Genomic DNA, 6,080 nt, shown 5'->3' with positions numbered 1-6,080 from the left:
GATCCCACAGGCCTCGGAGCAACTCAGCTCATGTGCCACAGCTGCTAAGCCTGTGCTCTAGAGTCCAGGAGCTGAAGCTGCTGAGCGCATGTGCCACAGCTACTGGAGCCTGTGCCCCCTAGAGCCCGTGCTCTGCAGCTAGAGGAGCCACGGCAATGAGAAGCCTGCACACTGCAACTAAAGCCCAAGCAGCAGTGAAGACCCAGCACAGCCACTAAATAAGTAAAACATCTCGGACTCAACTAGCCCTTGTGACAACAATCCTTCTTATAACAAATGTTCTTCAATCCAGAAACAAAAGTTGTAGATAACAATTGTTATATGTACCTATATGTGTGTATATATTATATATGTAATATATAGATACATTTTGCTGCACCACCCTACCTGTAGGATCTCAAGTCCCCAACCAAGGGCTGAACGCAGGACAGCAGTGAAAGCCCAGAAACCTAACCACTAGGCCACCAGGGAACTCCCACTAAATATGTATTTTTAAAGGGATTCAAAATGTTACTTGTAAAGAAGACATTAATAATTTACAACGAATTAATATGTCTCTTACTAAGCAAAGACACAGGCAGCAGTTTTATCAAGTATGTTGTGATAAAGCAGTGAGATGCCGGCAGCTACACATGGAAATGCCAAGGCTGCAGACAGATGCAGGAGATGACTCAACTAGCACAAGGCCACTGCCATTTACAGCACGATTTTCTAACGTGGTGAACAACTCTTGATGGCCTTTCAACAGAATACAATGTAGCCATTCCTTGATTTATACAATAGTTACATTCCTAGGAAAGTCAGGTTATGTTAAAAAAACATGCACAAACCAGGGAGGGGGGATGAAATGGGAGATCGGGATTGACATATATACATTTCGATGTATAAAATAGATAACTAATGAGAACCTAATGTATAGTGCAGGGAATTCTACCCAGTGCTCTGTGGTGACCTAAATGGGAAGGAAATCCAAAAAGAGGGGGTACATGTATAGGTATCACTGATTCAATTCGCTATACAGCAGAAACTAACATAACTTTGTACGTAACTATACTCCAACAAAAATTAATTTAAAAAACATGCAAAGAGATATCTAGAGTAAGTTTATGTCAAATGGATGAAGTTTCAGTCTTAGAAATGGGTTTTTCACCTGCATCAATGTCTCTGCTGCTGCTACTAAGTCACTTCAGTTGTGTCCAACTCTCTGCAACCCCATAGACTGCAGCCCACCAGGCTCCCCCGTCCCTGGGATTCTCCAGGCAAGAACACTGGAGTGGGTTGTCATTTCCTTCTCCAATGCAGAAAAGTGAAAATTGAAAGTGAAGTCACTCAGTCATGTACAACTCTTCGCGACCCCATGGACTGCAGCCTACCAGGCTTCTCCATCTGTGGGATTTTCCAGGCAAGAGAACTGGAGTGGGTTACTATTGCCTTCTCCCATCAATGTCTCAGTTCAGTTCAGTTGCTCAGTCATGTCCAACTCTTTGTGACCCCATGAATTGCAGCACGCCAAGCCTCCCAGTCCATCACCAACTCCTGGAGTTTACTCAAACTCACGTCCCTTGAGTCGGTGATGCCATCCAGCCATCTCATCCTCTGTCGTCCCCTTCTCCTCCTGCCCCCAATCCCTCCCAGCATCAGGATCTTTTCCAATAAGTCAACTCTTCACATCAGGTGGCCAAAGTACTGGAGCTACAGCTTCAGCATCAGTCCTTCCAATGAACACTCAGGACTGATCTCCTTTAGGATGGACTGGTTGGACCTCCTTGCAGTCCAAGGGACTCTCAAGAGTCTTCTCCAACACCACAGTTCAAAAGCATCAATTCTTCAGCACTCAGCTTTCTTCACAGTCCAACTCTCACATCCATACATGACTACTGGAAAAACCATAGCCTTGCATAGATGGACCTTTGTTCACAGAGTAATGTCGCTGCTTTTGAATATGCTGTCTAGGTTGGCCATAACTTTTCTTCCAAGGAGTAAGTGTCTTTTAAATTTTTGGCTGCAATCACTATCTGCAGTGATTTTGGAGCCCCCCAAAATAAAGTCTGACACTGTTTCCACTGTTTCCCCATCTATTTCCCATGAAGTGATGGGACCGGATGCCATGATCTTCGTTTTTTGAATGTTGAGCTTTAAGCCGACTTTTTCACCCTCTTCTTTCACTTTCATCAAGAGGCTTTTTAGTTCCTCTTCACTTCCTGCCATAAGGGTGGTGTCATCTGCATATCTGAGGTTATTGATATTTCTCCCGGCAATCTTGATTCCAGCTTGTGCTTCTTCCAGCCCAGCGCTTCTCATGATGTACTCTGCATAGAAGTTAAATAAGCAGGGTGACAAGATACAGCCTTGACGTACTCCTTTTCCTATTTGGAACCAGTCTGTTGTTCCATGTCCAGTTCTAACTGTTGCTTCCTGACCTGAATACAGATTTCTCAAGAGGCAGGTCAGGTGGTCTGGTATTCCCATCTCTCTCAGAATTTTCCACAGTTTATTGTGATCCACGCAGTCAAATGCTTTAGCATAGTCAATAAAGCAGAAATAGATGTTTTTCTGGAACTCTCTTGCTTTTTCGATGACCCAGCAGATGTTGGCAATTTGATCTCTGGTTCCTCTGCCTTTTCTAAAACTAGCTTGAACATCTGGAAGTTCATGGTTCATGTATTGCTGAAGCCTGACTTGGAGAATTTTGAGCATTAGTTTACTAGCGTGTGAGATGAGTGTGATTGTGCGGTAATGTCTCATGCGGCATCAAAATATCACATGGAATACGGGGCCCTTCTCTCAAGGACTGTCCCATACACTGTAAGATATTTGGCATTCCTAGACCCCTCTCATTCAATACCTACAGCAAGTCCCTCTTGCCCAAAATAAAAGTCCCCGCTAATTTCCAGAACATACTTAGGGAATGATATTGCCTCCTTGGCTTAGACCAACCAGCTCTCCTGGTCCATGTGACTTCAGAGCTGGGTGATAAAAGAGCAAAATTAGGGTTCTGTAAGAAACACAGAAACACCAGAGCTTCCCTGGTGTCTCAGTGGTAAAGAATCTTCCTACCACTGCAGGAGATGCAGGTTCAATCCTTGGGTCCGGAACACTCCCTGGAGAAGGAAATGGTAACCCACTCCAGTATTCTTGTCTGAGAAATCCTATGGACAGAGGAGCCTGGCAGGCTACAGTCCATGGGATTGCAAAAGAGTGGGATACAACTTAGCGACTAAACAATAGAGAACACAGAGGTTGAACAGGTAACATGCAGTCTGCTAATCACAGGTAACATTTGGACAGAGTTGCTACAGCATTGACCATATATAGGTACTTTTTTAGTGCAAATAAGAATATCTGATTTACTGAATGGGCAGAACTCAATGGGCACAGAGGAAAACAGCTCTATGTTTTCCCCCAGCGCTATATTTTCAGCTCTGCCCTGTCAGCGCTCTTTTCCTGGACCCACAGCTTTTCCGTCACACTGAGCTTCAGAACTGGAGTAGTATCTTTAAGAACGAAAGTGCAGCCTTGTCTGCATCAGGACTCAGTGTGGTGTCAGCTTCTTCCCTCCCCTAGCTCAAACCATTCTGTGGTGCAGAAGGAAGGATAGGCCCGCTCTCTCACATCTCTACCTCCCTCCCTCCCGAGCCTGACTCTTCCAGGTTCAAGGTCAGGAAGAAGGAGGTGAGAGAGAGGGCCCAGGCTTAGAGGAGTGGTGGTGGGTGGGTGGTGGGTGATTTGTCCCCCAAATCAATGGGACTACCCTGGTGGCTCAGATGGTAGATAATCTGCGTGCAATGCAGGAGACCCGGGTTCGATCCCTGGCTTAGAAAGATCCCTTGGAGAAGGAAAAGGCTACCCACTCTGGTATTCTTGCCTGGAGAATTCCATGGACAAAGGAGCCTGGTGCTATAGTCCATGGGGGTCACTAAGAGTCAGACATGACCACGTGACTGTCACTTTCCAAGTGGGTTTGGAGGAATCACCTCCTCAAAACACACAGGGGATATTTGTCCTCCATGAGAAGTTCATCAGCGTGAACGATGTGCTCGCTGACTGATCTTTGGTTCATGCTCACAGCTTTTTCCTGGGGAACCCCTCCCCCCAGCAGGCCATACTCACAAGTGGGCTTTTTGAGGGCAGCTTAGCCCAGCTTCTGGGAGCTCCATTTAGCTCCTGAGAAACAGCAAATCTTTGCCTTGCCCAAGCATGAAAGTACAGCTTCCCAGCACTGGCCCTCCCTGCTCACCATCACGGCTGCTCCAAGGCAGATCTCCACTTAAGAATTCTCCACAAAGGAAGCAAGAATCTACTCAGGTTTCATCCCGAACTCTCAGGCACCCTTGCCATGCCTTCCCTCAAATTTCTCATTGGTCAGTCACTCTGGTTCTCTGTGGGGATGATCACTCAGCTGAAAGGGACATACGCCATTCTCTCCTTGTACACACCCCAGACTCCACGATTATTCTCTCAGAGCCCCTTGGCTTGGCTTGGCTTGCTCCCTTTGCTTCCTTGTCCCACAGAAAGAGAGGGGGCAAACAAATTCTGTCCATTAACTTCAGCAAATTTCTTTTTAATCCTCTGTTTTTAAAGCTTGGGAGATAAAGAAAATTTAGAAAATTACAGAAAAAACTCTGAGACAACCTCATGTCCAGTCTAGATCTCTTTCCTCTGAAGTAGGTATATAAAAATCCAACACTTTTTTAGTAGTAAACTTGTATGTATGTACATAACACATGCTTATATACATATGTACATACACACATATTTGTGTAAATCCATTTAAAAGAATTTATTTTATGCCCAGAAAATATATACTATTGTTTTGGTGGTTTTGTTATTTCCATAAACGGTATCTTGCTGTATATATTATTCTGCAACCTGGTTTTCCCATACAATGTGTTGAATATTTTTGAGTTTTTGAGGCCTCATCTCACATTGTCCTGGCCAGCCTTTTGTATAATAGTTGCTGTGGCAACCAGGGGCTCCCAGGTGTAGCCTGACAACTTCGCCTCAGCTGCACCTCACACGGCTTCCTTTCTGCCCCAGGGTTTCTGGTGCACTGGTTAACCCTCCCTTGGGCAATCCTTGACCAACAGGAGATGGGAGCCAATGGATCAATAATCCATACTTTCGGACCTCCCGCATATGATGATTTTATAGTATATCCTACTTGGTTTCTCAGGGGATCCCCAATTAACCTGAGCCTCAGTTGCCAACAGAAATCATCAACTTAATAACACACCCCTGTTCTTCTCAGTCCCCCAACTCCTAATCCCAGAAATCACTTCCCACAGTAAAGTACCTAAATGTAATCATTTGCTTCAGCTGTTTGGCAGAAACCAAGCTAAAACACTAAATTAAAAATACTGTTAAAAATAAGTCTATATTGATCTACTTGACACAGAACATTGACATTGAAGTTGCTCAGTCGTGTCCGACACTCTGTGACCCCATGGACTATAGCCTACCAGGTTCCTCCGTCCATGGAGTTTTCCAGGCAAGAGTACTGGAGTGGGTTGCCATTTCCTTCTCCAGGAGATCTTCCCATCCCAGGGATCGAACCCGAGTCTCCCGCGCTGTAGACAGACACTTTACCCTCTGAGCCACCAGGGTACTTGACTGGTTCTCAAAATGTGGTCTGGGGACAAAGTTCCTGAGACCATTTCTGGAGGTCCCTAAGGTCAAACTGTTTCATAATCACACTAAGAATTTATTTGCCTTTGTCCACTCTTACTTCCTCACAAGCATACAGTGGAGTTTTTAAGAAACTATATTATATATGAAAGTGCAATAGTCTGAATTCAGAAGCAGGTATAAGAATCCAGCTGTCTTCTAGTAAGCCAGAAGTTGAAGAGATTTGGAAAAAAAAAAAAAAGTAATATAAAGCAATACCACTCTTCTCACTACATTTTTTTTTGCTTTGAAAAATATATCTATTTTTTCATTTAAATGTTGCTTATATTATTATAAATACTATGTTAACATTAAATGGGCTTATTTTTAATGAACTGATAAGTATTTTAAAGCTTTCCCAGCCTTATCATTTCCAATGCTGTAAATATTAGTAGATATAACCCACATAAGAGCTT

Source organism: Capra hircus, chromosome 2 (genome assembly GCF_001704415.2).
Source record: "Capra hircus breed San Clemente chromosome 2, ASM170441v1, whole genome shotgun sequence".
Classification (NCBI taxonomy): domain Eukaryota; kingdom Metazoa; phylum Chordata; class Mammalia; order Artiodactyla; family Bovidae; genus Capra; species Capra hircus.
The sequence above is the reverse complement of the archived record's forward strand: the minus strand, read 5'-3'. Positions refer to the sequence as shown.